The 9,059-nt window shown below is 41.1% G+C and overlaps 2 pseudogenes; one reads left to right on the top strand and one right to left on the bottom strand.

Annotated features, from left to right (window-relative positions):
• The first annotated feature begins 317 nt into the window (after positions 1-317).
• Positions 318-801, top strand: LOC132482637 (cytochrome c oxidase subunit 5A, mitochondrial-like; annotated as a pseudogene).
• Positions 802-1,321: 520 nt separating this feature from the next.
• LOC132482842 (U6 spliceosomal RNA) lies at positions 1,322-1,421 on the bottom strand (annotated as a pseudogene).
• Positions 1,422-9,059: the final 7,638 nt, after the last annotated feature.

Here is a 9,059-nt window from a genome sequence, read left to right as displayed (position 1 = left end):
AAATTATTTCATGGAAATCTAAGACAGTGTGCTTGGTAGACACAATTGGACATACGTAAAGTCCTTGATTTTCTGTATCAAGGGAAAAACATTTGATTGTTTTTATAAACCTGGCTAGGATGCCACATGATGGAAGACTTAAATATTTCATTTCTAGGTCTGTCGGAAAATGGGCGTTGAATGAATTAATGATGGTACAGTTGAATCTGTCACCTTCTTCATGGCTCACTCAGGAATTTATGGGCATAATGTCTTCTTCATAGTACGTGAGATTTGAAACAGCCCAGGGGCTTATCCTGTGTACCACCATCGCCATCATGCTGGGCTCCACTGCCGGCTGGTGCTCCGCAGCAGCCGCCGCAGTCGCCTGGACCAGCCCTCGAGGCCTCCTGCACCCCCTCCGGCCTCCAGCCCCGCCGCCGCCCTCCAGTCTATTCACTGCTACTCCCATGGGCCACATGAGACAGACGAGGAGTTTGATGCTCTCTGGGTGACATACTTCAATAAGCCAGACATTGCTGCTTGGGAATTGCGTAAAGGGATGAACACACTTGTTGGCTATGATCTGGTTCCAGAACCCAAAATCACTGATGCTGCTTTGCGGGCATGCAGACGCTTAAATGATTTTGCTAGTGCAGTTCCCATCCTAGAGGTTGTTAAGGACAAAGCAGGACCTCATAAGGAAATCTACCCCTATGTCATCCAGGAACTTAGACCAACTTTAAATGAACTGGGAATCTCCCCTCCAGAGGAACTGGGCCTTGACAAAGTGTAAACCCCAGGCATGGGCTTCCCAAGGATTTACTGATACTGTTACTTGATTGTAAACAGTCACCTGGAAATACTGATGATAACATATTACCTCATTTGAACAAGTTTTCCTTTGTTGAGTACCAAACCATGTAATGTAACTTGGACTTTAATAAAAGGGAAATTAGTTTGACCTGAAAAAAAAGAAACAGCCCAGGGTCCTCTGTATCTTAATAAGCCTCCATCTTTGGACACTGGGGGTGGTGAAGACCCCATACAGACCCCAAACATCTGAAGACTTGGGGGAGACTCCAAATAAAGGGTCTGCTGAGGAAATAAATTTGTCTATGGCACATTTTAGGGGAGATAAAACACCATACCCTGGATCCACCTGAAGTCAAAGGGAATGAAAACAAGACCCACTCTGTAAGTAAATATCAATGCCAGGTGCTGGTGATAATGTAGCCTGAAGGTTCTAACTGGAAAAAGTGATACTGGGATGCATTATGTGGTTCTTTTTTTTTTATTTGTGAGTATACCAGCATTTATTATTATTGTTTTTTTATTTATTAAAAATATGGAACAAATTTGCGTGTCATCCTTGCGCAGGGGCCATGCTACTCTTCTCTGTATTGTTCCAAGTTTAGTATATGTGCTGCCGAAGTGAGCACTACGTGGTTCTCTTGAAATAAAAATCTGGGGGGACTTTTCTTCCAGTCTTCTATCCATTATCAGTTATTCTCAACCCAGAATGATTTTCTCCCCCAAGGGAAATTTGGTAATGTCTGGAAACATGTTTGGTTTCCAAGAATGGATGATTCTACTGGAATCTAGTGTGTAGGATCCAGGGGCCCCATCAAGCATCCTACAATGCCCAGGATGGGCACCACCACAGACAATGATCTGGTCCCTAATGTAAATGGTACTTCTGCAAACCATAGATGAAGGCAAATATGTTTTAACCCAGATACAAAAGAAAATGACAGAAAGCATATAACAGATAACCAACAAGGACCTACTGTATAACACAGGGAACTCTGCTGAATATTCTGTAATAACCTAAATGGGAAAAGAATTTGAAAAAGAATAGATACATGTATATGTATAACTGAATCACGTTGCTGTACAGCTGAAACTAACACAACATTGTAAATCAACTATACTCAAATATAAAAAAAATTTTTTTTAAAAAGAAGGCATGTAAAACATTCATTAGAGTTTCTGGAAACATCAAGTACTTCAGGGTAATGTTTCCTGGGTGTAGATTAAAATGATAATCCAAAATTTCATTTTTGGATTGCACACATGTTGACTTCTGTCTCCATGCAGCTTGAAAAATAGAGGCTAATTAAATTATGCCAAGTGTATGGAATGTTTTTACCCCCATTGTTTTTGAAGTTCACTGAAGCAGTGTTTGTTCTCCAGCTGAATAAACATCTAAAGTGGATCCGACATTTCAAGTTTGTTTCTGTGCTGGGAGCCCCATTGGGGAGCGGGGTGGGAAGGTGTCTCACTGGATCTCTTACTGTTTAAAATATAACAAAGATTGGGAAAGAAACCCTATAAAGTCTGTTTTTATGATGATGTATGAAACAACAATCATGGGAGATCTTTCAAAAAGCCAAGTCCACAATTGAACACATTTTAAATTTCCTATGAGACATTATAAAAGAATGGGCTAGGTTTGATTAGAAGGCAGACCAAGCTGGTTCTCAGAACAGAGTGGCGGTCAGGGTTTGGTGTCATGGCCACCCATCTTTGTAATGTGACCTTTCCTCCACACCCCCCCTCCCCAGCTGTCCAGTGTCCTGGGGGTTCTTATTTTCAGGACAGAAACTGGCAACAGACACTGACCTCCCACTCAGAAAGCTGGGTTCTATGTCAGCAATGATGATTATTTTTCTTTCAAGAAACATGTATTATGTCTCTTCCAGGAGGTGGACAGACTCTAAGTGGTTCCAGTGATGCCCACCTCTGGATATTCATGTCCTTGTATAATCCGCTCCCCCTGAGTGTGGGTGGGATCTGTGTTTTGTTTCTAACCAAGAGAAGATGACAAAGGTGAGGAGATGTCACTTCTGTGACAGTATTACATAAGATCGTGACTTATGTCTTATAAGCAGGTTCTCTGTACGGACGCCCACCGTTGCTGGCTTTGATGAAATATGCCGTGAGCTGCCCTATGAAGAGGTCTGCAGGACAAAGAACTGAGGGCAGCCTGATGGCCAGCTAGGAACGCAGCTGCTTAGTCCAACAACCCCTGAGGAACTGAATTCCACCAACAACCCCGTGAATGAGCTCGGAAGTGCATCCTTCCCCCATGGAGCCTTCAGACGAGATACCAGCCCTGGGCACACCTTGATTGCAGTTTTGTGAGATCCTAATCAGAGGACCCAGTTAAACTGACCCACAGAAGCTGGAGACAGTAAACATGTGTTCTTGTAAACTTGTGAGTTGGTGATGATTTGTTACACAGCCATAGCTAACTAATACAAGTCATAAGCCAACCATGCTGCTAGAACCCGAGAACAGAGGAACAAATAAGGGACTGCCCCATTCTTCAGGAGATGGTTGGATCCCCTGGAAATCAGCCCCCATCCTTAGGTGATTTGCAAATGTCATCTCATGAATACAACAAAAGACACCTTTATGGCTCTTAACACAGGAAATGCCGTGGGTTTGGGGAATGCTGTGCCAGGAACAGATGAAGAGCAAATATATAAATCACTCTATCATGCAAACTATTATTATGTTTAGAATGGATGAACAACAAGTTCCTACTGTACAGCACAGGGAACTATATCCAATTGCCTAGGATAAACCATAATGGAAAAGAATACAAAAAAAAGAACGTCTATATGCATATAACTGAGTCACTTTGCTGTACAGCAGATATTGGAACACATTGTAAATCAACTATACTTCAATTAAATTAATTAATTAAAAAATAAATCACTACATCACAAGCATCCTACTACTGAAGACTCTCAGGCTCCTTTCTTGAGCCACCTTTCCTACCTTTTCGATTCCCTGGGTGACCAATGAAGCCTTCTATCTTAAAACACCGTCATCTGCCAACAACCCTCAAATTTATCTCAGTACCTTTGCTCCAGACTCAATTATCCAACTGGCTACTGGGATACTTAATGGATACGGGATTAATACCCACGTTTGTGAGATTTCCAATTCAGCAAGTCCAATGCTGGACATTTGACCTTCCTTTGAAACCTCCTCCCTGCCAGCCTTCTCCATCTCTGCCCAAATGTTTCGAGTCCATACTTACTGTTCTCTTGTGTGTCCCACATCTGTCCATTAGGAAATCTCATTCGCTGTCCTGTCTGTATGACTTTCCTAAGGCTGTCGAAAGGTATACTCTCACATTTCTAAAGGCCAGACATCCGCGATCAAGGTGTGAGCAGGACCAGGCTCCCTTCAGAAGCTCTATATGAGGGTCCCTCCATCCGTCTTCCAGCTCCTGACAGCTCCAGGTGTTCCTTGATTTGTAAACATCACTCCAATCTCCTTATCCTTGGGGGATACATTCCAAGACCCCTGGAACCAAGAATAATACCAAACCTTATATACACTCTGCATTTTTCTATACATATATACCTAGGATAAAGCTTAATTTATAATTAGGCACAGTAAAAAGATGCCCAAATTGTCAGCATCACTACTCTTGTGCTTTGGGGTCATTATTAAGTAACATAAGGGTTCTTTGAACTCAAGCACTGAGATACGGGAGAGAGTTGATCTGATAACCAAGACGGCTGTTAAGTGAGGAAAGGGTGAAATTTGCTGGACAAAGGGAGGATTCGCATCATGGGCAGTACAGAGCTGACCACGGAAGATTTTCTCACACAAGTCAGGATGCTGTACAATTTAAAACTTAGGAATTGTTTATTTCTTCAGTTTTCCATTTAATATTTTCTGACTGAGGTGGACCATGGGTAACTGAAACCATGGAAAGTGAAACCACAGATAAGGGGGGGAGTATTGTATCTGCCTTTGATCTCACATAGCCTTCTCCACCTGTGTCTGTCTGTCCAAATTTCCCTGTTCTTCTTTTCTTTTTCATTTACAAAATATTTTTAAATTAAAATGATTTGTAAATATTATTTATTTTTTTATTGAAGTACAGTTGATGTACAACGTTGTGTTGGTTTCAGGTGTACAGCAAAGTGATTCAGTTATACACATGTATTCTTTTTCAGATTCTTTTCCCTATAGGTTATTACATAATAGTGAGTATAGTTCTCTGAGGAGGTCCTTGGTGGTTATCTATTTTAGAGATAGTAGTGTGTATATATTAATCCCAAGCTTCTAATTAAGGACACCAGTCACGTTTTGTGAGGGCCCACCCAAATGACCTCATGTTAATCTGATCATGTCTGCAAAGAACTTATTTCCAAATAAGGTCACATTCACAGGTACTGGCAGTTGAGATGTCACACATCATTTTTTTTGGTGGGGGACACAATTCAACCCATAGCACCATTCAAGTATATCAGCTCTCTGAGCACTTCTCACCATCTTCATTGCAATCACCCTGATGCAAAATACCACCAACTCTTTTCCAGGAAACAACCAGAGTGCCGTGGATTATTAGGGATGTTCCCCAAGGCACATGTGATTTCATTATTCTATAGGACCCACTTCACCCCTTAGCATCTTGTCTGTACAACCAGTTCCTCACTCACGCTTCCCCACCCATGATGTTCCATGAACATACTAGGTGACCCTTACCACAGGGCCTTTGCACAACCTGTTCCCACTACCTGGAAAACTCTCCCTGCAGCCGTCTGCTTGAGATCAGCCCTCATGGCCCCCAGGCCTTAGCTGAAATGCCACCTTCTCCATGAAAGCAAGCTTGACACTCCTGCACAGAAAATTTCAACTTCTCTTCTGCTCTCAGCTGAGGGCTCCAAGTCCCCATATACTCTTTTGCTTTTTAAACTTTCCATAGCATTTATCACCTTCTAGCATCTTCTGTGATTCACAGATGCCTGATATTTATTCTATAATAGAGGCTTCAGCAGAATGCAAGACATGTTTTTTTCCCTGATGTAGCCCAGTAGCTGCATGAGTCCTTCTGAACAAAGGTGAGACTTGGTAGATGTTTACAGAATGAATGAATTCATGATGGATGAGTCCCTTTGAACAAAGGCGGGACTCAGTAGACATCTACTGAACAAATGAATGAATTCATGATGGATGAGTCCCTCTGCAAAAAGGCAGGACTTGGTAGATGTCTACTGAATGAATGAATGAATGAATGAAAGAAAGTTAAATGCCTCTCCCGAGATGTCACTAATAAGAATCAGAAACAGGGCTCAAACTCACATTCCCATGTGGAATCCAACCTTCTTCCCACAACAGCAAAATCTAGTGGAAATACATTCACTGATGGTTACTAGCCCATTTTCAAGATGTAACCATAAGGAAAAACTGTCAAGACTTATGTTAAAATAATCTATATAATGATATTTGGAGGATAAAAGGGAAACAAAACATGACCCTAAAGTACCCCTAAACATTTCATTATCTGCTTACAGAATACAAATTTCCATCAGGACAATTTTAAATGAATCAGCTGAAACTGACCCTATGGAAATTCCTGGAGCTGTAATATTTTAAAATGGCCCTGCTCACATTTTTATTATAAATACAGTCTCATTTTCTTTCTTACAGTACAAGGGAAAACCAAATAATGTCAGCAAACCTCAGGAGAAATAGACAAATTATACCATCAATGCAAAAACAAATTATTGAAGAAAAAGAAGTCGGACTCAATTCCACAACAAAGCAGTTGCATGCTTTCCAATACTACTGAGGAGTAGCATAAATTTGGTTTTTTAAAAACACTTAATTCCCCTCAATTGCAATTCCAATTCTTGCTTTGCTGTTTGTAGTGGTTTGTTTGCTGTTCTATTGTCCTAAATTGCTTCCGAGAACTAGAATGTAGTCTTGATGCTTAATCCAATTCAGCTATATTCACTTTCTTATTATTTTCTCAATAAGTAAATATTTTCATTTTGGAGAATGGTTCCAAAACACAATTATACCTCCCAGCAAGGGTTGTCATGCAAATTCATAAGTCACTACTACTTTATTTATTTTTATTTTTTTAAATGGAGGTAACATTGGTTTATGACATTATATAAGTTACATGTGTACAGCATTATATTTCTGCTTCTGTATACACCATGGGATGCTCACCACCAAAAACTTAGTTTCCACCAATCACCATATATTTGATCCCCTTTACCCATTTTGCCGTCCACCTCTGGCCCCTTCCTCTCTGATAACCGATACTCAGTTCTCTGAATCTACATGTTTGCTTCTGTTCAGTTTGGTTTGTTCACTTATTTTGGCTCTTTTTGTTTGTTTGCTTTATTATTAGTTTGTCACATTCCACATAGGATTGAAACCATGTGGTATTTGTCTTTCTCCATCTGACTTATTTCACGAAGCATAATGCCCTCAGGGTCCATCCATGTTGTTACAAATGGCAAGATTTCATTCTTTTTCATGGCTGAGTAATAGTCCACTATATATGAATGTATGTATGTATGCATACACACACACACCCACACACACCACCTCTCCTTTATCCATTCATCTGTTGATGGACATTTAGGTTGTTTCCATGTCTTAGTTATTGTAAATAATGCTGCAATGAACACTGGGGTGTAGATTTTTTTTTAATTAGTGTTTTTGCTTTCTTTGGATAAATATCCAGAAGTGGAGTTGCTGGATCACATAGCAGTCCTATTTTTATGTAAGCCATCTCCATATTATTCTCCATAGTGGCTGCACCAATTTACATTCCCAGCAACAGTGCAGGAGGGTTTCCTTTCCTCCACATCCTCACCAGCACTTGTGTCTTGCCTCTGAGTCACTCTTATTTTAAGCATAAATGGTTTGGGGCGTAACATCCTTAAAGGAAAATTTAGGGGAGAAAATGTCATGCCATCTTCAGGGATTCAATCACTTAGCAAACATTTGTTGGATGCTTCTTAATTCTAGGGCACTGGGTGAGTTTTTTTTTTTTTTTGACAGAACGTAAAGCCTTAAAAATTTTTATTTTTTAACTTTTTAGTTTATATTGGAGTATAGTTGATTAACAATGTTGTGATAATTTCAGGGGAACAGCAAAGTGACTCAGTTATACATAGACATGTACCTATTCTTTTTCAAATTCTTTTCCCATTTTCGTTGTTACATAATATCGAGCAGAGTTCCCTGTGCTCTACAGTAGGTCCTTGTTGGTTATATCCATTTTAAATAGAGCCATGTAGACATGTCAACCCAAACCTCCCGAACTATCCCTCCTCCCATTTCCCCCCTGGTAACCATAAGTTTATTCACTCATTTGTTCGCTTAATTATTCAAGAATTTTCGTTGGGTGCTGATTTGGGCTAGTCTCCGTCTTAACACCTAGAGGACGAATGGGGACAAAATAGATGTGGCTCCTACTTTTTGGGAAGTGTTGATCTTTTAGAGGAAGTTGTTTGAATAATTAAGAGCTAAAGTGAATGTCTAAGAAGGAAAAACAGGTGCTGAGAGGCTCAGTGCCAGGGATTGTGAGGCTTGTCCATTCAGACTCCAGGCTTTCTCTTTCTCTTGGTCATTTTTTGGTCCAGATTTCTCCAGTTTGCCTAGTGCTACATCCTCCTCTGTCCTCCAAGAGGGCGCCTGTCCTTCAGCTCCACGCTTGCCCAAAACCCTCCTGGAGGTCAGGACTCTGCTCTGCCCAGCTGGTCTTCTTTGCATCAGAGGAGATGCGGACAGGTAAACTGAGCATCCTTGGTCAGGTGGAAAGTCATCCACCTGGAAGGACCCTCCCCAGGGAGCTCACCTTGAGTTCTTCATAGATGTGGAGAGCATCCCTGTGATTTCCCTGGGGGGAAAAGAAAACCCTTCCTGACTCAAGAACCAGAGGCAACGTCCATGAACTCTGGGGCTAAAGGGATCTTTCTGCTGTACCTAGCAGAGGGTTTGGGACAGTTCAGTAAATTGCTCATCACAAGAGCCTGATTCCTTGGAAATTCATCTGCACGTGTGAATTTTCTTCTTTTTCCTTTATGTCTCTGTGCTTTTAGGTCAACGACCTTTCAAGCACGTCATTCTGAGGCATATCTTCCATCCTGATAACCTGTTCTTCTTACTGTGGTTAAAACACCCCTAATATACATGGCACCACCTGTATTCATTTCCTAGGGCTGCCAGAACAAAGCGCCGCCCACTGGGGGGCTCGAAACAACAGAAAAATCACTCTTTGAAGAGCAGAAGCCTGAAGTCAAGGT

Source organism: Mesoplodon densirostris, chromosome X, assembly GCF_025265405.1.
Source record: "Mesoplodon densirostris isolate mMesDen1 chromosome X, mMesDen1 primary haplotype, whole genome shotgun sequence".
NCBI lineage: Eukaryota > Metazoa > Chordata > Mammalia > Artiodactyla > Ziphiidae > Mesoplodon > Mesoplodon densirostris.
Note: the sequence above shows the minus strand (reverse complement) of the source record. Positions and strands in the feature narration are given on the sequence as shown.